This window comes from Schistocerca piceifrons, chromosome X (assembly GCF_021461385.2).
Source record: "Schistocerca piceifrons isolate TAMUIC-IGC-003096 chromosome X, iqSchPice1.1, whole genome shotgun sequence".
Classification (NCBI taxonomy): Eukaryota; Metazoa; Arthropoda; class Insecta; order Orthoptera; family Acrididae; genus Schistocerca; species Schistocerca piceifrons.
The window spans coordinates 882,824,008-882,847,492 of record NC_060149.1 but is presented as its reverse complement, the minus strand read 5'-3'; the positions used below and the strand labels follow the sequence as shown (position 1 = coordinate 882,847,492).

At 43.7% G+C, this 23,485-nt stretch overlaps 1 protein-coding gene across 1 annotated transcript in view; it reads right to left on the bottom strand.

Annotated features, from left to right (window-relative positions):
• The window catches only part of LOC124721631 (transmembrane protein 183-like), a 150,144-nt gene that overhangs the window by 109,604 nt on the left and 17,055 nt on the right, over window positions 1–23,485 (bottom strand). The gene's annotated exons all lie outside the window — the stretch shown is intronic.

The window sequence follows — 23,485 nt, the reverse complement described above, 5'->3', positions numbered from 1 at the left end:
GTTTTCCTTTAGTGCAACTGATTTTTTGTGTGTGTGTGTGTGTGTGTGTGTGTGTGTGTGTGTGTGTGTGTGTGTGTGTCCCTTTCTGCTGACTCTCTCACTGCTACAGCCGAGTTACTTTCATATTTCGGTGAATAAAAAAGTTTTGAGTATTTATTACACAACATACACACCTCTTTATGTGCTCTTATCTAAAAAAGGCTATCTTATATTCCACCCTTTATGTAATACGGTAATTTTTATGACCATGATTCCCAATGCACAGGGATGGAAGTGGGCACATTGCAAATAACTATCCAACGGATATAAAAACCAGTAACTCAAGAATGAAATGAGATCTTGTCTTGCTCTCAATTTTAAATAAAATTTTTATACCTTACCAACATTGTATGAGCTACAATGAAACATGTGCTAAGTTTACACAATGTGTTTTTACTGCTGGAAACTATTTAAAATTTCATGCAATGCGGTGTTTAATTTGATATAGCACAGTAACTAAGATAAATGAAGAAAATAAATTCAGCCCCTAATCGAGCAAGTCATCAGACTGTGAGGTGTGCAAACTTGCATTTTTTTTTTTCCACCAAGTAGTTTTCTCAAAAGTGAGTGAGTAAAATACATATGCCAGAACACTGTCTCAGCACGAGTAGCAGCATTAGGCAAGCAGTACAGTGAAAGTATGCTCAGCATGGACTGCAGAGAGCACATCTGTAGCAGTCAAAGGGTTAAGGACGAAATATCTCAAATGTTGAGGTTTTGTTTGATGGTCCTTTACACAACCCAACCCACAATGACTAGAAACTCAGTGTATGAAAATCATCTCAATGGCAAAGTAACTCTACTACCCAGTTTTCTGAATTACCAAAGTGTTCTACCACTTTAGAATTGCATTTCACTGCAGCTTTCTGTGTAAGAAAATGTCATTTCCAAATTAACTTCCTTCAATATAATCACAGCTGTCTTAGTGTGGCTCTTTCCTGATGAGCATAACCTCTGTATAGCCTTTTGAATAAGAGAAGAAAAGAACTCACAAATTTCACTACTGTTTAGCAAAGACAAAATGTTATACTACATATTTGTAAACATCTCCAAAGACTGGATTATCATCTTCGCTCTGAACGTAATCACTAGAAAGACACAACACTGATTTGCTGTAATGATTATGGAAATGAACCCCTACTTTCATAATCTTTCTGTACTCTGGGACCACAGTCATAATACTATTTAAATGTAAGTATAGAGTCAAATGGTGGAATTTTCATTTAAACTCTACTTTTATGTTCCTAGTTTTCATTTTCTTGTAAATCTGAGTATCATCTTCACTAGATCACATTAAAACTAGAAGATAAGAGCAGCACCAAATGTATCATTTAATCAATATGTTTGTCTGGGCAAAAAGTATTTTATTAATTTTTATTATTTTTGTATGGAACCTTTGCCGATGTAATTATTTTTATGTATTTACTTTGACTTAACTTCTTCCTTTTTATCACTTTATCCCCCACTGCCCTCCCCCCAAAATGTTATTTCAACTTATTTGTATTACTCATTTTGCCTGAATTTCATTTTAGTTTTAATCTCTTCTTTTCCTTAAGTCACAGGCATTATTATAGCTATAATAAATATTTTTAAATAACCATTGGCAAGGAGGTATTTTTTGTTGAAGCTGGTATCACAGAAATAATAAAGATGATAGTGAACAAAAAAGTTAATATGATGATTAAATTGACATGGCAAAGGATTATAAATGAGAAAAATTATATTTACACCAAATACCAGACTAAAAATAATGATTAGTCATGTTGATAAAGATGGCCCCGGACAGGACTAAAAAACACAACCTTCAGTATACTACTGAACTGCTAGGTTACGGCGTCATTTTGCAAAGCAGTGAATCTCGAGATATTCTCTCTTATCGATTACTGCCAAACAAGGACACACTAGGGCAAATGGCTGCAGAGTGTGATATCTGGGACCGTAACCTACACCACCATAGAGATCATTTCAAAAATTCAGTCCCAGCCCAGGGGCCCTCCCCTTGTTAGCCACTATAGAGCAGAACTTCACATCCAACGTTGCAGTGACTACATAATAGAGTTAAAATTTTCCAACACTGACACTATTCTAAGTCCTTGTCACTGGAGCTTTTGGCATTTTTTGTGCTCCCACAATATTTATAAATGAAAGGCACAATACAGGGTGTTTCAAAATGAACATACTGGTTTTAAGGCATTTTAGCATTTATTACGTTCAACTTACAATTGTAAATAATACACCACATGAAAGAGCAACTCAAACAGTTTTGTTTGTATACCTGTGTGCAATGGGAAGAGTATGGAATGATCAAGAGTGACTGAAAGACATCTCGAACAAGTGCAAGTCTTTCACGCTTAGCCCAACAAAATCAGTTCAGAAGGTTAGTCATGAAGTAGCATTTCCAGTGGTGTTTGGGTGTAGAGTTTTAAGGAGGCGCTTACAGCCACGTCTTTATCGTCTGCAGTTGTTACAAGTTCTAAAGACTACACAGACTACGGTTTATGAACCAACTGTGCAAATGAAATGTTGCTGCATGACAATTAAGATTTTCTTGATTATTCACCTTCAGCAATGAATAGACTTTTCACACCAGTGGAAATGTGACCCACACACAATGTGCACATCTGGGGATCGGAAAATCGCCTAGAGACAATACAGTTGTAAATTGAAAGTTTCTTGTGCCATATCCTCGCAGAAAGTTTATGGGCCTTTCTTTTTCAGTGAAGCAACTGTAACTGATTGTTCTTATCTTGATGTGTTACAACTATGACCCATGGTTCAATGGGAAGAAGCTGAACAACACATCTTTATTTGGGAGCAAGATGGTGCACCACCTCACTCGCAGAACTCAGCATGTGAGTGGTTAAATGACGTTGTACCCTACTTGTGAACTGGCTGCATGGGGCCGGATGACAGAGCATAACAATGCATGACATCAACGTCCACACGTGATCTGACACCACTCGATTTTTACCTTTGGGGTTTCATAAAGGATCATGTGTACGTGCCTCCGCTACCAGCTGATCTATCCAACTTTAGAAACAGTATTATTGCAACAGTTACTCTTGAGACAGGAATCAAGGTTTCACAACAACTCGGTTATCAACTTGATATGTGACAAAAGGTACTCACATTGAATTATTATAAGTAAAACTGTTCGAGTTGCCCTTGCATTTTGTGTCTCATTTATAATTGTAAGCTGAGTGTAATAAAGGCTACAAAGCCTTAAAATCCATATGTTCATTTTTAAACACACCCTGTATTATGGATGTACTTATTTTGTCACCCAGTCTTTGGCTTCATCAGACTGACTGCCTATCATCACCAAAGTGATACAATATTGAAGAACATCGGAAGGGTGTTTTATATCACGACTAAAACACAAAAACAGACCAAAAGTTATCTCTGAAAATGCAGTGCTACTACAATTAAAAATGTTGAACTGTAAATAAATCAGAAGTACATCAAGTCCAAACAGTTGTTCTATAAAACAATTTAAATTACATTAAATTAACAATCCCAATAAAATAAAAATAGTATGTGACAAGAGTACTGAAAACTAGCTTGAAGAGGTATTACCCATGGAAAGTGATACAGAAACAAAATAAAAGATAGAACTGGCATTTATAACAGCAGACTATGTAGCCTGTCCACAGAAAATTGCAATGAAGTACACTGTGACAGAAGTCATGGGATAGTGATATTTATATCTACAGATGGCAGTAGTATTGTGTACACAAAGTATAAAAGAGGAAGTGTATTTGGCAGTACTGTCATTTGTACTCAGGTGATTCATGGGAAACAGTTTCAAACTTGATTATGGCCACAAGGCCGGAATTAACAGACTTTGAACACAGAATGACAATTGCAGCTAGATGCATGGGACATTCCATTTTGGATATCATTAGGGAATTCAATATTCCGGGATCCACAAAGCCAAGAAAGAGCCAAGAATACCAAATTTCAGGCATAGCCTCTTGCTATGGACAACGCAGTGGGCAACGGCCTTTACGTAATGACTGAGAAGAGTGGCTTTCGTGTAGAGTTCTCAGTATTAACAGACAGACAACATCACATTAAATAAGCACAAAAATCAATATGGGACATACAACAAATGTATCCATTAGGACAGTGCAGCGAAATTTGGTGTTAAATGACTGTGGCAGCAGACGACCGAGACGAATGCCTTTGTTAACAGCATGACATTGCCTGCAGTGCCTCTCCTGGGCTTGTGACCATATCTTCTGGACCCCAGACTGGCAAACAGTGGCCTGTTCAGATGAGTCTCAATTTCACTTGGTAAGAGGTGACGGTACGGTTTGAGTGTGGTGCAGACCCCACAAAGCCACAGACCAAAGTTGTCAACAAGGCACTGTGCAAGTTGGTGGTGGTTCCCTAATGGTGTGGGTTGTGTTTACATGGAATGGTCTGAGTCCTCTGGTCCAACTGAATTGATCCTCGACTGGAAATAGTCATGTTCAGCTACTTGGAGACCATTTGTGGCCATTCATGGACTTCCATTTCTCAAACAGCAGTGGAATTTTTATAGATGACAGTGTGGCATGTCAGCAGGCCACAATTATTTGCAATTGGTTCGAAGAACATTCTGGCAATTCAGGTGAATGATTTGGCCACCCAGACCAACCGACATGAATCCAATCGAACATTTATGGGACATAATTGAAGGGTCAGTTTGTGCACAAAATCCTGCACTGATAATACCTTCATAATTATGGATGGTCCTAGGGACAGCATGGCTCAATGTTTCTGCAGGGGGACTTTCAACAACTTGGTCAGCCTGTGCCGCATTAGGTCGCTGCACTATGCCAGGCAAAAGGAGGTCCAACACGGTATAAGGAGGGCCAACACGGTACAAGGAGGTATAGTATGACTTCTGTCACCTCAGTGCATATAAATTCCGGATATACGGAGGAACAGAGTGGAACATGTGGCAGGCATTGGAACCTGTGAGTATTGAGCAAAATTTAGTAGCAGAGAAGTACAGGGATGTGTTGGGTCATGTTATATTAATTCAGGACTGTGGGCCAGACATTTGACAAATTACAGAGCTTCCGACAGACTTAGTTTTTTCCTTTATTCACTAAAGTGGAGAAGATAGGAACGTGGCTGCTAGCTCGCTCAGTATGTGCTTAGCAAACGTGGAGTCTTAGTTCCACAACTGCCACATTCAGCCGACCTAGTTACTACGTCTCTGCCTGACTGACCAATGAAAAACTGATCGCAATGAAGACAAGTAATTTTGTACATCTCACTGTTGGTAACTGCTTCTTACCATTACTATTGAAAATGCACTGGGCTGTGATGTTCCTCATCTAGTAAAATACCCTATAGTTGCAGGATATAAGTGTTTCAGTCACACACTGTGATACTTGTCCTAAATATGGGATTGTACAACACTTCCTGCAAACATAGCAAGGAACAGCATAGGGACCATAGTGGGGGGAGGAGTGGGCTACAGTTTTCAAATTTTGTTTGATGTGCAAGTTGTTGGCAAGCAGGACAGGATTTTCTAGTCACTAACTGAAGCAATAAATTTAACAGTGTACAATTCTTCTTTGAAATCTTTTTGCATGGGAAGAGATGAAATATGGTGCATCACTGGGTGGGAAGAAATACGTTTGTGGATTATTGGGTGTTGAGAACAAGGAAGTATTAATGTGTCTGTAGTTATAGTCATAAGTTTTCTATAAAATTTAAAACAATATGTCTTTGTACTGGTGTCAGTTGTTACAGTTAATAGTTTAAGGGTTTGATGACATCGATTTGGGTTGAGGAGGCGTTCAACATCCTGACAAAAAGTCAGCATGGAAATCTTTTAAGGGTTTGTTGTCAATCTCCAATGTGAATTTAATGTTTTTGTTGATAGTTTAAGTTGTGAAAAAAACAACTGTCTCACATAACCTATCCTCATACACACTACATCATCTACATGTCTAAATCAGTATTTAATATTTGCACTTGAAGGTTCTTTATTTACAAAATACTGTTCAAAATTGTCTGTGAATATGTCTGCCAAAAGTTTGTTAAGAAGCCATGTAAATCTTCCTTGGAACTGGAAATAATTTTGTGCTAAGCATGTCTGAGTGGCCACTCTCCAGTCATCTACTTCTACAGGGTTGACATTAGATCTGTATGTCAGATCTATCAAAAATCAACACACTCCAGTCTTGTTAATTTGGAAAACAAACTTCAGACATCAAAGGACACTACTTTAGCACTGTGTGTGAGAGGATATTTTTTTTTTTTTTTTTTTTTGCAACATCCATTGAGTTTGATGTACCATGAATTGGTCTGAATTTTATCTTACATTTTTAATTAAAGGTGTCCAATTTACTTGCCAGTTTCTGAGATGGTGCTGTTACTGAGGATACAACTGAATAGATTAATGGATACAAATTGCTTACATAGTTTTGAAAGCCCATACCATCTAGGAGGCACTGGGTTCATGTTGTTAATAGCTCTTAAACAAAAAAAAAATACTCTTCCAAGAATTAGTCACATATATCACATCTAAGAATAATTTAGTATGATCTTTGAAAAAAACTTGGAAGCACTTGGTCAGGAAATCGCGGACTTTTTCAAATAATCACTTCTTAAACAAGCACAAGAGTGTTGAACTGAACAGATTTTGTGGCAATGGCATCTTAGTGATGAAATGTCATTTTAAACAGAAAGACGTGAAAATCTGCAGTCTGTAGGTTAACAACTAAATGTTTTGAAATAATATCTTTAATCACTGTGTATTCAAATCTACCTCATTAAATCTGTTTTTCTGATAGATGTTAGGAAATATAAAAATATTTTCCAGTCAGATCAGATTTTATGTAAAAGAACAAAAGGGGATTATAGGACAGTTAAAGAACTGCTAGACAGCTCTTCAAAACCAAAAACGCCATTTGAGTCAACAAAGTGCTACTCACAATATAGTCATGGTAAAGGATGTAGTAATACCAGATTTCTAGGGCAGATATATGGAACAATGTTTCTCAAACAATTTAATACCTGGATCACTGATCAGGACAAAGCTGTCATGGATGAGACCTCATCATACAAAATATACAAAAGACGTTTACTTTTCACTAGGTCAGACAGTTCCAACAGGCACGCAAGCCTGAGAGTAACGAGGCAGGTGTGGCGTAGGACAGTCAGGTGAGCAAATGGCTGTGGTGTGCGCAATTTTGCAGCTGTGCTGTCGGTACGCAATCACAGTCCACTTGCCGAGCTGAGACGGCCAGGGATTCGGACTAAGTCACAAGTGCGCAGAAAGAACATTATCAGGCCATCTGGTGGGTTGCCTACACCATGAATGCCTACCCACAGATGAACTAAAGGGTGCTCGCAAGCATCCGTGCCTGACGGGACGACGACAGAACAGCATGCACTAGCTTATTCACACCTAACGATTTCGGCAAAGAAGGTTGGTTGCTTGGATTAAAAGAGGGGGAAAGGGACCGAACTACAATGTCATCGTTCCCTTGTTACAAATAAAACAATGCCACAAGTGTGAGAATAAAAGAAACCAGACAGACAACTCAAAATGGAATGAAAGGAAAAATCACAAGAATGATGAATGGCAACAAACATGTAAATGGACAACAGGGGACAAGAAAACCACAGAAACGCATGAAACGGGACAAAGAGATTAAAACAACAAAGCAGATTACCATGGCGGGCTGACCACGAGAATAAAAAAAGCAGCCACTCTGCAACATTTTAAAACCTCCACCCTAGAAGCACTAGGGTGTAGGACACAGATGGACAAACAACATGCACTAAAACTTAGATCAAAAGATAAAACCCACCCTCACAAATAAAATGTAAAACCCACCCTCACAAACAAAATGTAAAACTAAATCAGCCGACGAGGCATTGTCAGATAAAATTAGCAGCAACGAGACTGGTAACACAAGATTTCATCGCTGTGCAGTCAAAGTGGGACAGTGCACCAGAATATGGGCCAATGTCAACTGGGTGCTGCACCAACATTCAGGCGGAACTTCATGGTGCAGGAGGTAACTGTGGGTCGCCCAAGCACGGCCAATGCGGAGCCAGCAGAGGACAACTGCTTCCCTGCGAGAGGCCCACATGGAAGATTGGTTGGCTGGTTTTTGGGGTTTGATGGGGGCTAAACATCGACGTCATCAGTCCCCTGTTCCAAACAGACATACTTGTAAAAGGCCTATACAGTAAAAGCGTAACCTCTGCACCCAGATGGAGCCACATGGAAGACTTCCACACATTCATAGTCTCCTTTATGACATGCCGTTTGTTGTGTTTACTGTTATGCCATTCCATCTCCCAAAGCCAAAAAAACCCTACAGTGCAAGTCAGAATGCAGGTCAGGTTCAGAGATGCCCATGTCCAGAAGCGGTTTCCGCGTAGCCTGTTTGGCCAGCCTGTCGGCAAGTTCGTTGCCTGGGATGCCGACGTGTCCTGGGGTCCACACAAACACCACTGAATGAAGCGACCGGTCCAGGACGTAGATGGACTCCTGGGTGGATGCTACCAAAGGATGGCGAGGGTAGCACTGGTCAATAGCTTGTAGGCTGCTCAAGGAGTCAGTACACAGAAGAAACTGGCTGCTCGGGCCATGAATGGATATACTGAAATGCACGAGAGATGGCCACCAGCTGTGCAGTGAATACACTGCAGCCATCGGGCAAGGAATGCTGTTCAAAATGGTCTCTGTGGATGTACGCGAAGCCAACATGACCATCACCCATTGAGCTGTAAGTGTAAACCACTTCACTGACCCGGAACACGTCAAGAATCAAGAGGAAGCAACAGCGGCACGAGTAACTGAGTCCCTACGGTCATGCAAAAGGTCCAGATGAATCTGCAGCCTAAGTGTACACCATGGAGATGTATGCCGACAAACCTGGTTGGGAGGTGGTAAAGGGAAGGACTCCAGTTCAGACAGAAGGGATCACACGCGAACCGCAATCGTTAGCCCTGACCTGGGCCGCTGATGCGGGAGATTAACTGCTACGAGCGTAAAAAGGAGACGGCGCTCAGGAGAACTACAAATGTGTGCAACGTATCTGGAGAGCAGTTGTGCACGTCTGATCTGCAATGGAGGGCCTTCGGCCTCCACAAGGATGCTGGCCACCTTACTCGTCCAAAAAGCTCTTGTCCCTAGGCGAATGCCACAGTGATGCACTGGGTCGAGTACACGCAATGCTTAGGGTTCCCATAGTCAAGGCGGGATTGAACAAAGGCTTTATAGAGCTGCAGCAGAATAGAGAAATCTGCACCTCAGTTAGTGTTGTTCAGGCAGCAGAGGGCATTGAGGTGCTGTCAGCACTTCCACTTAAGCTGACGAAGGTGAGGTAGCAAAGTCAATCGGGCGTCGAAAACCAGTCCTAAGAATCTATATGTCTTCACTACAGTGAGTGGATCATCATGAGAGTAAAGTTCTGGTTCCAGACGAACAGTACGATGCCAACAAAAGTGCATGAGACACACCTTAGTGGCCGAAAACTGGAAGCCGTGGGCGAGAGCCCATGGGGAAGTGGTCACTACCACACAGGTCATAATGTGCTCTCCAGCGGATAGATGGGACAAGTCTTGGGCTGCAAATTGATAAATCAATGGCCGAGCAACTACCTCGAGGCACACTGAAATGTGTGGCGGCCCCAGTATTTAAGAGGCAGAGGTCGAACTGAGACAGTAAAGTTTTGACATCTTTGCCTCGGTCAGTAAGCACAGTGTCACCCCACAAGGGGTTATGGGTGTTAAAATCTCCCAAAAGTAGGAAAAGTTTAGGGAGTTGATCAATCCGTGCAGCTATTACATCCAGGGCTACTGCACCATCTGGAGAAAGACATACATTGCAGACAGTTATTTCCTGTGTCGTCCACATTCTGACAGCCACAGCTTCAAGAGGGGTTTGAAGGGCTACAGTTTCACTACAGACTGAGTTTAGGACATTAACGCAAACTCCAACCGACACACTATTATAGTCGCTACGGTTCCTTTAATATCCCTTATAGCCACGGAGGGCAGGGGTCCGCATTGCCAGGAACCATGTTTCCTGGAGGGCGATGCAGAAAGCAGGTGTAAAGCTTAACAGTTCCACTCGAGGGTGATGTCATCGTGAGACTGGGAAGGCATGGAACATTCAATGAGGCACTTTACGCCTCAGGGTCACCTGCTGCCACCAACTTTTTGCTTGAGCAGTCTATATCCATGGTGTCTGAGGGTCCGGCGAGATCCAGGTCCTCAGCAGATGCCAGAATCTCCACCACCATCCTCAGACACAGAGTTGGTAAGTACCAGTGGTGTGGATGCCTGTACCTTCAGTTTCCCTGTCTGGGAGGACTTCACTGAATCAGTCTCTGTAACTGAGGAGCGTGAAGCCCTACGACCAGCTGCTTCTCTGGCTCAGAAGTGGGGACTGTCCCCGATGGTTGGGTGGGGGGGGGGGGGGGGGGGAGAGGGGGGTGTTGCTCCCGAAGCAGGTGGTGCAGGATTAACAGGGAGGGAAGTGCACCCCACAATCAAGGGGGCTGATGTAGTCTCTTGGTTCTGAGAGACGACAGGAATTCGAGCAACTGATGGGGCGAGAACTGTTCTTGTAGCAACGGCATATGAGGTCATAGCCACACGATGTAGGCGCTCAAGTTTCCTCTTAGCCTCAGTGTAGGTCAGTCGGTCCAGGGTATTATATTCCATGATTTTCCTCTCTTTCTGTAAAATCCTGCAGTCTGCCGATCAAGGTGAATGATGCTCTCTGCAGTTGACACAGATGGGATGCGATGGACTTACACAATCGCGACATGTGACACTGGAAGTACAGTGGGAAGAAATATGGCCAAACTTCCAGTACTTTAAGCATCGCATTGGGGGAAGGATATATGGCTTGACGTCATAGCGGTAGACCACATCCTTGACCCTTTCGGGCAGTATGTCACCCTCGAAGGCCAAGATGAAGGCACCTGTGGCAACCTGGTTATCCCTCAACCCCAATGGATGCTCCGGATGAAATTAACACCTCAAAGCTCTACATAGGCACACAGCTCATCGTCGAACTGCAAAAGAAGGTCCCTATGGAGTGTAATATCCCAGACCGTATTTGTGATGGTAACGGAAACATCGCCCAACTTGCCACAAACGAGTAATGCCCGTGACTGGGCAGAGGATGCGGTTTTTATCAAAACTGACCCAGAGCGTATTTTGGATAAGCCCTCCACCTCCTATAACTTGTCCTCCAAATGCTCCACAAAAAACTGAGGCTTCATGGACATGAAAGATTCGCCATCAACTCTCGTACATACAAGGTACCGGGGCGAAAAAGCTTCACTGCCATTCTTAGCCTGAGGTTGCTCCCATGGTGTGGCCTGGGAGCGGAACGACTTGGGGTCATATTTCTTAGCATTTAAGTTCGACTTTGCCCGCTTAGAGACTGCTGGCAGCGGACCACCAGCAAGAGGTGACTTACTACGCTTCATGGCATGTCATCCACCCACTCCGACCGAGGGCCTTCCCCACAGGCACCTCCCAGCTGCAGCAAAGGCCACCTGACAAGATGGCCATTGCTGGGAGTCCCGAAGCCCCATGTGGATGGGCATCTACCCCTTGGCATACATGGGGAGTTAACAGCGCAAGCATCAGCAGAGCAATCCTTGTGTTGTCAGGGGGCTACAACCAACAGGGTACATGGCGGCTCCACCATAAAACACTGGCTACCGTGCTGGATATGAGGTACAAAGAAGTCCATGGTCATCGCTGGCACAGAAAATGACACTGCACAGTGCATGGTGGGAAACACACCCAGGAAGGTGACCTCGCCCAAGGGACGGAGAATGGGCGGGACTACAATGCGATGACAAGAAAATGATCTAAAGATCTCAATGCACAGTGGACATGATGCACCATGTAAGGCGCCCTTCCCTAATTGGCTCACTCTTCAGGAAAATTTTGAAAAACGGAGGTCAAACCCTATAGCGGACTAGCACATAAAGGCCGAAACGTGTGAAACTCCTTGTAGTCGCCTCGTATGACAGGCAGGAATACCTCAGGCCTTATTCTTACCCCCAGACCCACGCGGGGGTCACGTCAAAGAAGGAGTGTCCCACTCTGAACAAGTGGTTTGGTTTGGGTCATACTGTAAGACTTAAATTTCACTGCTAATTATTACAACTACAACAAGAAATCTAGTATCATTTTTCACCTTCTGTATCGTCTAATTGACAGAAAATTTGCAGTTTCGCCACATTTTTTTCTGAGTTTCTCAAAAAATAAAATAAATAATTTATCACAGTGTTTTTCAACCCCATGCAGACTTTTGACGCGTGCACACAGTATGAAAATGGCAGGAATACATTCTCGAGCAATTCACTTATCGAACTAACCTAGCCGTGTGTAGCCTCGCCTTTCGTTGTCATAACAGCAGTGATGTGTTGTGGACACTGAGTCCACGATACACAGAAAATGTTTTGAAGTCACCCCGATCACTCACAAAGATTGATCAGACCTGGGTCCGAGGTACACACATTTCACTTAATGGCATCCCAGAACAAATGATCTTGAGGGCCACACAAACACCATCACTTTTAAAATGATGGGTCAGTGCAATGTCTTGAAGGACTGCTTTAGGCGAACAGGTGCATGTATCCAGACAGTAAGCACCCTTATAATGCTACCAGTGACAGAAAATAACAGAAGTATCAGGAGCATCATTTCATCCTGTGTAAACATGTGAACAACTTCACCACTTGCACCTACTGGCAGGCAGAATGTGCTGACCCAAGAGGTTCCCTCATACTCATTCATCAATGTGTATCATCAAATACCCAACCCAAGTGTTCAGATGACCATTTGCATACCTCAAACATCCAATGGTGGTTTCCCAGCACTCGTGCTATTCTTGACAAAATATCCTGTGTTGGCTCACGGGGTGGTGGCTGTACCCTCCACAGCAAGATGATGCTGTAAGGTACAGCTGTTCACCAGGTCCAGTTCTCCAGCACTTAATTTTTGAGAGATTAGCTGAACTGTGGCCTGTACGTCTACTGCCATGACACAACAGTCTACGGTGTCTCCTATTATCAACATTTTGTTGAGCACAGCAGCTGATTCTGGCAATGTCTTTTTGCCCCAGTTAAGGTACTCATAAGATACAGATGACCATAAAGAGAGGTGAAGAGTCTCATGCATCAAGCACCCACAATTTAGCCTCAAATAAATGCTGCAAGTCTTGCCCTTCCTGGACACAACTGTCACGCCAACAGTCAATGCAAAGTGACGACATTTGGGTCATACAAAACACTACATTTTGGCATGGAGACCACTTGGGGTGTATCCAGAATTAATTAGAAAGTTGTCAACCTGCTCAGAATCCTGAACTACCAAGTCTCATCACAGGCCAAATTGCACTTCCCTCAGACTGAGATGCCTGACACACACACACACACACACACACACACACACACACACACACACACACACACACACATATTTTTCGTAAAAGAGCCCGCGAGCTGTCACACCATTCCAGAGATTTCAGCCTCACTAAACAACGACCTAAAGCCAAAACACTGAGTGCCACACGTACAGCTCACAATCAAAATTGTAATGGTAGCTAACATCCCCTGCTGACTGTCAACTGCTTAGGTAGCTAGAGATCCAGGCAAAGTTAAGATTACAGGAAAAAAGAAGTATCTGCTAAACTAATGATCCTAAAATAGCTGTGAAAGAACCAGAGGCAAAGGGCTACTTCCAAGAATAATGCACCAACAACAATGTACATATTTTATTTTTATTTATTATCTATCCACCAGATGTTGGATTTATGATTCGCCTCCGCAGCCAAGTGGTCAGTGTGTAGACACATGGGTGTCATTAGTGCCTCTGTTTTGCCCATTTGAAAAAGACAAAGAATGGGGTCAAGTACTTGGCTCTCAGTTTGAAACTCATGTATCTGTGTACTAGGAACTGTTAATTTTATTTTTTTCCTTATCAATAGCTGGTGTGTCAGTCTATCAGTTCTGCTTCAAACTATTACTCACACCGCTTCAGGGCCACAACTTGTTATCTACGAGGATCAATCCACACTTTAAATAGATATTATGACGAGAACATTCAGGTGGTAACTTCCAGGTTTAAATTTTTCAGACCAAAGAAGCATTCAGGACAAACTTATAATAGACACGGGTGACAGATTTGCAAGGTCTTACAAGGCAGTGTAATTTTAAATGTGAGTGTGTTAAGTCTTATACTGACTTCATGGTACATGAAGCCATTACTCAGAATGTGGCTGACAACTGATTGAGGGAACAGATTCTCAAGTATCCCAAGTATCCTAACCGTCCTCTGCAGTAAGTTTTGCAAATTATTGACTATCAAGACTCTCGTGACAGTGCCACATAGTTTTCAATCACTCAACATCCGTGCTGTAGCGTCTAGCAATAGTATTGTGTGGCCATGTAAACAGGCCACTTCCTAGTTGAGTGCACAGCAGCCCACTCAGGCTCAGCACAGGCAGCCACGTAAACAGCTATAGGCCGGCAAGATACCGGCACGAAGACTTGCCCACACTGCTTCTCTGGGCATAATTGTCACTTACACCCGTCACAAAATGCAACTTGTTTTTCACGTGGCACGACTAGACACGTTCAGGCGGTACACTTACAGGAAAGGTAGGCTTCCTCTTCTAATTTAAACCTACAGAAATGAAACTTTGCTGTACACTTTGTGTATTCTGAACCAAACACAGCTTCTGGTGTGGAATGGAAGTGTAGTTCGCAATTCGAGAAATCAGTAGCCCCTTCAGTGTGACACCACTCTAAAAAGCTCTTTGTGGACCTTATGATAGCTGGCCAAGCTATTCAGTTACAGTTAGATACGGGTGTATCAGTTTCTTCGCTCAATCGCAATACTTAATCTTGGTGAGCCCGAGCTTTAGAAATCACACACTACACTTACAATATGTAACAGACGAGACGAGCCACTGCTAAGTTCTTGCAGCCTGTCTTCTGTATACAAGAATTTGCAAAAAACTTACATTTCAGGTTTTGCATTCACGAAACAGTGCAAATATATTTGGCATCGATTTGTTTGGGTCGAGTGTGGTAGACAATGTGTTGTCAGTTGTGTGCTGAATTCAAAGGCTTATTTGCTGAAGGCTTAGGCAAAGCTTCTAATGTTGTTGCACTCGTGGCCACGAAAGACAATGCACGGCCTCACTTTTTCAGGTTTTGTGCTGTACTACATGCACTCCATCAAAAGGTTGCTCCGGAACTTACAATGGCAGGACAGTAGTATTATTGCACCCATCAGTCAATGGGGGCACCTCCGCTATTACTTGTATAGAAGCCTTCGGGCAAACTGTATTTGTGTGCACATTTTAAGGCAAGAGAACACCCAAACAGTGATAGATACATTTCCTTTGCCTCGACCTGATGAACTTGTGGACCGTTTGGGAGCTGGTCATTACTTCTCTGAGAGTGATTTACATGATACCCACCTCCAGACTCCTTTAGATGAACAGTCACGGCAAGAGTGTGTCACTGGTACGCATGAGGGATGCTTCAAATTTCATTTTCCTTTCAGTAGTGCATCTGCACCAGCAATTTTCCAGCACTATTTTGAACCATTAACTGCATCTATGGCCTTGTGTACAAATTATTTAGACATTATAGTGGTATTATGTCACACAGCAGATGAGCATCTTAGTAATTTGCGCACCCTGTTCCAAATGTTATCAGAGACAGGCCCTAATGCATCAAAGACAAGTGTGTGCTCTTTCAAACTCAGATTGAGTACTTGGGACATGTAATTAATTCTTAGGATGATCATCTGATTCAATAACACTTGCAGGCCACTCGAGATCTCAAACCTCCAAAGAAAGTTATTGAACTGACATCAGTGCTAAGGTAGCTCGACATATGCAGCTCAGATTGTAGCACCACAGCACTGTCTTCACTGGAAGAATGTACCTTTTGTGTGGTCCCAGGAATGTGACATCACTATTCGAAGACTAAAAAATGCTTTTCTCAGTGATCATTGCCTAGTTCATTTTGATCCTTTGAATCCTGTAGTCTCAGCTGTGGGTGCCTCTTCATACAGCACTGGTGCTGTACTCTTGCAAACAATTGGTTCTGCTGACAGGCCAATAGCCTTCACCTCCAAATTGCTTAACAAAGCTTGGAGTAACTATTTGCAAACAGAGGAGGCAACTCTTGCCATTATCTATAGAGTGACTAAATTTCATCACCATTTTTAAGGAAGAAACTTTTACTTGGTCACTGACCACAAGCCTTTGTAGTCCCTTTTCAACCCAGCCAAGCCCAATCTGAATCACACTGTGCAGTAATTGTACGCTGGGTTCTCATCTTATCGCTCTACCGATATGAGATAGCGTACAGGCCCCACATCTAAGCCTGTCAATGCAGACACGCTTTCGTATCTTTTCTCAGTACCGAATGCAGACTGACCTCATGCTCTTCAAACCTTACAATCTACAAGCGTCTACAAGAGTTGCTTGTGACTGACAACAGGCTACAATTTGTGTCTGCAGAATTCAAAGACTTCTGTACAGCCAATGTGTTTCATCACATCACAAGCACATCTTTTCATCCACAGTCCAAAGAAGATGTGGAATGCTTCGTTCGCACTTTTGAACAGCAGACGGATAAACTACGCACCCATCGCATGCGGGACCAAGCTTCGCTGCTCTTTTTATCGTCCTACCACACCCAGTTTCGCAACGGTGCATTGCCAGAGGAGCTGGTTCGTGGACAGGGTCACCACACTTCATCACAGCTGTGCACCCATAGCGTCAGTTGGTGCCTACTCCACCCACCTTGGCAATGTATAAGTCTAATGACCCCTTCTTTTTTTTTCCAGAACATACAGTGGTTGTAAGTGCTGGGAATGGATTGGTTGGGCACTTAAAGGGACCAAACTACTAAGTAATAAGTTCCTTTGTCCTCGAACAGCCAAGTCTACACGACTGAACATTAGAGAGAGGTTACTGCGTAAAACCCAGGGAAAGAAAACCTTGAGGTCAACCAATGTCAGCAGAGCTGAAGTAAGGGGAAAAAAGAAGAAAGGGAGACAGAAACAAAATTTGGACTATTGCAATAAAAATGACATCCTCAAACACAATTCCAGTACAGATCCCCAGGATTACCTAACTTCCATTATGACAATGAACATTCTAAGGAAATAAAGAAGAAAAAAATGAAAAGAAAGAGGAATTCTTGATTTCCAGTCAATCAATTCTGGCAACAATTGTATTATATATATATATATAAAAAACAAAGATGATGTGACTTACCATACGAAAGCGCTGGCAGGTCGATAGAAACGCAAACAGACACATACATACACACAAAATTCAAGCTTTCGCAACAAACTGTTGCCTCATCAGGAAAGAGGGAAGGAGAGGGAAAGACGAAAGGAAGTGGGTTTTAAGGGAGAGGGTAAGCAGTCATTCCAATCCCGGGAGCGGAAAGACTTACCTTAGGGGGAAAAAAGGACGGGTATACACTCGCGCGCGCACACACACACACACACATATCCATCCACACATATACAGACACAAGCAGACATATTTAAAGACAAAGAGTTTGGGCAGAGATGTCAGTCGAGGCGGAAGTGCAGAGGCAAAGATGATGTTGAATGACAGGTGAAATATGAGTGGCGGCAACTTGAAATTAGCGGAGATTGAGGCCTGGTGGGTAACGGGAAGAGAGGATATATTGAAGAGCAAGTTCCCATCTCCGGAGTTCGGATAGGTTGGTGTTGGTGGGAAGTATCCAGATAACACGGACGGTGTAACACTGCGCCAAGATGTGCTGGCCGTGCACCAAGGCATGTTTAGCCACAGGGTGATCCTCATTCCCAACAAACACTGTCTGCCTGTGTCCATTCATGCGAATGGACAGTTTGTTGCTGGTCATTCCCACATAGAATGCATCACAGTGTAGGCAGGTCAGTTGGTAAATCACGTGGGTGCTTTCACATGTGGCTCTGCCTTTGATCGTGTACACCTTCCGGGTTACAGGACTGGAGTAGGTGGTGGTGGGAGGGTGCATGGGACAGGTTTTACACCGGGGTCGGTTACAAGGATAGCCGCTTCCCACACGTTTTAACGTCATTATTTCTTCGTCAGACAATTGTTAGCCTCATTTTCATAATCTGCCACCACAAAACCACTCCTCTTAATATATTACACGCAGTTTTTTCGAAATTTTCCCGAATTTCTCCGTCCTCTAACGTGTTTTGGCGGCAACACAACCACCTAACCTTTGTGCACATCGATGTTACCAACCCAAGTCCAACATAGCCCATCTGTAACCAACACCTTTTCGCCTTTTTTCACACCAGATCTCCAGTTACTTTCCAGTCCACCTTTATCCCTCCCCATATATTTTTATTTTCATTTTCATTTCAGCCTCATGTTACACTTTCCACCTTCTAATACCATGTCACCCTCACAACACCCCCTCAACGACCCCATTAAGTTTTATTTACATTCCCTCCGCAAACACGCCTTCGCCCTGGGCCCTAGCCAGATTACGCTCCCATATTCTATTTTCTCAGGTTTGTCTGACATTTGGCATTACCCCCAAAGGCCTCACACTTAAAGTTCCCATCTCTGGCTGCAACCCTTCTTTCCATCAGTCCCTATACCAGTTCCAAACTGAACAATCCATTGCCCTCACCCACCTAATCCTTCACCTACACATCAACTCAGCCAATGAACACACCCGTCAACTCCTATCCTTAATAAAAGTCCTTAATCTTTCCTCTCCCACATCAACACCGGCTGTTAAGAGCATCCTCCTACAGGCCAACCGTAAATTAGAACAGCATGCCACCCTCCACCTCAAGAAACTATCCAGTCTCCTGGTTTCCCACCTCCGGAAAGGCAACTCACTCACCCTTCACAACCTTTCCAGCAAACCTCAACCTCCTCTCATTGCACACCAACCCAGTCTCTCCCATCTACTCAATCTCCCACTTCCAGCTCCACTCCCTCCAAAACCTCAAAATTCCAATCAACACAATCTGGAACCACAACACCCTAATTCAGTAGTTAACCTTTCCTCCAAACCTCTCTCCCAATCCGAAACCTCTGTCCTATCCAAAGGCCTCACCTTCAGCCCCACTCCCAGATTCAACGAAACAGCCCTCGTCAAAGATTTACTGTCCTACACTCGTACTCTCTGCTGGAAATATCACTTTGCCACGAAGAAAAATGATCCTAATCCTACTCCTAATGATCCAACTCCCCAAGACACCATTCAAATTGAACCCTGCCTGGAACAGTTCCGTCCTCCGTCGCAGTGGGACACACCTCCTCTTCCTCAAAATCACCCTCTCCAAACCTTCCAGGAATTTCTGACTTCCAGCCTTGCATCTCAATCCTCCTTAAAAAACCTTAATCCTACTCCCAACATCACCTCTGCTGAAGCCCAGGCTATCCGTGATCTGAAGGCTGACCGATCCATCGTCATTCTTCCAGCGGACAAGGGTTCCACGACCGTGGTGCTTGATCGTTGGGAGTATGTGGCTGAGGGACTACGTCAGCTTTCAAACAACACCACATACAAAGTTTGCCAAGGTAACCCCATTCCCGATGTCCAGGCGGAGCTTCAAGGAATCCGCAGAACCTTAGGCCCCCTGCAAAACCTTTCACCTGACTCCATCAACCTCCTGACCCCACCGACACCCCGCACCCCTACCTTCTTCCTAAAATCCACAAACCCAATCATCCCGGCCGCCCCATTGTAGCTGGTTACCAAGCCCCCACAGAACGTATCTCTGCCTACGTAGATCAACACCTTCAACCCATTACATGCCGTCTCCCATCCTTCATCAAAGACACCAACCACTTTCTCGAACGCCTGGAATCCTTACCCAATGTGTTACCCCCGGAAACCATCCTTGTAACCATTGATGCCACTTCCTTATACACAAATATTCTGCACGTCCAGGGCCTCGATGCGATGGAGCATTTCCTTTCACGCCGATCACTTGCCACCCTACCTAAAATCTCTTTCCTCATCACCTTAGCCAACTTCATCCTGACCCACAACTTCTTAACTTTTGAAGGCCAGACATACCAACAATTAAAGGGAACAGCCATGGGTACTAGGATGGACCCCTCGTACGCAAACCTATTCATGGGTCGCTTAGAGGAAGCCTTCTTGGTTACCCAGGCCGGCCAACCCAAAGTTTGGTACAGATTTATTGATGACATCTTCATGATCTGGACTCACAGTGAAGAAGAACTCCAGAATTTCCTCTCCAACCTCAACTCCTTTGGTTCCATCAGATTCACCTGGTCCTACTCCAAATCCCATGCCACTTTCCTTGACGTTGACCTCCACCTGTCCAATGGTCAGCTTCACACGTCCGTCCACATCAAACCCACCAACAAGCAACAGTACCTCCATTATGACAGCTGCCACCCATTCCACATCAAACGGTCCCTTCCCTACAGCCTAGGTCTTCGTGGCAAACGAATCTGCTCCAGTCCGGAATCCCTGAACACCAACAACCTGACAACAGCTTTCGCATCCCGCAACTACCCTCCCGACCTGGTACAGAAGCAAATAACCAGAGCCACTTCCTCATCCCCTCAAACCCAGAATCCCCCACAGAAGAACCACAAAAGTGCCCCACTTGTGACAGGATACTTACCGGGACTGGACCAGACTCTGAATGTGGCTCTCCAGCAGGGATACGACTTCCTCAAATCCTGCCCTGAAATGAGATCCATCCTTCATGAAATCCTCCCCACTCCACCAAGAGTGTCTTTCCGCTGTCCACCTAACCTTCGTAACCTGTTAGTTCATCCCTATGAAATCCCCAAACCACCTTCCCTATCCTCTGGCTCCTATCCTTGTAACTGCCCCCGGTGTAAAACCTGTCCCATGCACCCCCTCCCACCACCACCTACTCCAGTCCTGTAACCCGGAAGGTGTACACGATCAAAGGCAGAGCCACATGTGAAAGCACCCACGTGATTTACCAACTGACCTGCCTACACTGTGATGCATTCTATGTGGGAATGACCAGCAACAAACTGTCCATTCGCATGAATGGACACAGGCAGACAGTGTTTGTTGGGAATGAGGATCACCCTGTGGCTAAACATGCTTTGGTGCACAGCCAGCACATCTTGGCGCAGTGTTACACCATCCGGGTTATCTGGATACTTCCCACCAACACCAACCTATCCGAACTCCGGAGATGGGAACTTGCTCTTCAATATATCCTCTCTTCCCATTACCCACCAGGCCTCAATCTCCGCTAATTTCAAGTTGCCGTCGCTCATACCTCACCTGTCATTCAACATCATCTTTGCCTCTGCACTTCCGCCTCGACTGACATCTCTGCCCAAACTCTTTGTCTTTAAATATGTCTGCTTGTGTCTGTATATGTGTGGATGGATATGTGTGTGTGTGTGTGCGCGCGCGCGCGCGCGAGTGTATACCCGTCCTTTTTTCCCCCTAAGGTAAGTCTTTCCGCTCCCGGGATTGGAATGACTCCTTACCCTCTCCCTTAAAACCCACTTCCTTTCGTCTTCCCCTCTCCTTCCCTCTTTCCTGATGAGGCAACAGTTTGTTGCGAAAGCTTGAATTTTGTGTGTATCTTTGTGTGTCTATCGACCTGCCAGCGCTTTCGTTCGGTAAGTCACCTCATCTTTGTTTTTATATATAATTTTTCCCACGTGGAATGTTTCCTTCTATTATATATATATATATAAAACACACTGTTCCAAGGATTATGGCCACTTCATTTAACATAGGCAGTCAGCAGGCAATGACACAACATAATAGCAAAACGGAATGGATATTGTCACCCAAGACAAGTTTTCAAGCACTCATCCTCTATTAACATCCTTATTAGATTCACAAAGAAAGTTGTAATGCACCATATGGTCCAAAATCTGTGGCACTCAAGATAATTTTTATCAAGTATTTGAGAACATGAGAACAGCATGTGCAAAATAATAAAATTGTTCAAATGAGCCACAACCACTTTGCACTATCTATTTTGACTTAAAGACGGACCATTTACAGGGAATAGTAATTGTAGTAGGACCAAACAAACCAAGAAGTGAATAGCATTTACGAATATATCAAATAGTTCCTCAAACTTTATTTCAACATTAAACCAAATTAAGAGAAACTAGTAAACAAAAAGCACAGGAGAGGTGCAGGAGATAAACACTATATAACATCATGATATCTGTTTTAATCTTAGATAGTTTTTCTGACTGGGGTACTGAATAACTTGCATCTCTAGTGACAGTTTTGCATTTTCTACTCCCTAGTTTTCATGCTTATTACCAACAGTACTTCCAAAAGCCCAAAATCAATTTTTCACTTATTTCTGTCTATATGCCGCGCCCCCCCCCCCCCCCCCTATGAACCATGGACCTTGCCGTTGGTGGGGAGGCTTGCGTGCCTCAGCGATACAGAATACAGATAGCCGTACCGTAGGTGCAACCACAACGGAGGGGTATCTGTTGAGAGGCCAGACAAACGTGTGGTTCCTGAAGAGGGGCAGCAGCCTTTTCAGTAGTTGCAAGGGCAACAGTCTGGATGATTGACTGATCTGGCCTTGTAACAATAACCAAAACGGCCTTGCTGTGCTGGTACTGCGAACGGCTGAAAGCAAGGGGAAACTACAGGCGTAATTTTTCCTGAGGGCATGCAGCTTTACTGTATGATTAAATGATGATGGCGTCCTCTTGGGTAAAATATTCCGGAGGTAAAATAGTCCCCCATTCGGATCTCCGGGCGGGGACTACTCAAGAGGATGTCGTTATCAGGAGAAAGAAAACTGGCGTTCTACGGATCGGAGCGTGGAATGTCAGATCCCTTAATCGGGCAGGTAGGTTAGAAAATTTAAAAAGGGAAATGGATAGGTTGAAGTTAGATATAGTGGGAATTAGTGAAGTTCGGTGGCAGGAGGAACAAGACTTCTGGTCAGGTGACTACAGGGTTATAAACACAAAATCAAATAGGGGTAATGCAGGAGTAGGTTTAATAATGAATAGGAAAATAGGAATGCGGGTAAGCTACTACAAACAGCATAGTGAACGCATTATTGTGGCCAAGATAGATACGAAGCCCACACCTACTACAGTAGTACAAGTTTATATGCCAACTAGCTCTGCAGATGACGAAGAAATTGAAGAAATGTATGATGAAATAAAAGAAATTATTCAGATTGTGAAGGGAGACGAAAATTTAATAGTCATGGGTGACTGGAATTCGAGTGTAGGAAAAGGGAGAGAAGGAAACATAGTAGGTGAATATGGATTGGGGGACAGAAATGAAAGAGGAAGCCGCCTGGTAGAATTTTGCACAGAGCACAACATAATCATAACTAACACTTGGTTTAAGAATCATGAAAGAAGGTTGTATACATGGAAGAACCCTGGAGATACTAAAAGGTATCA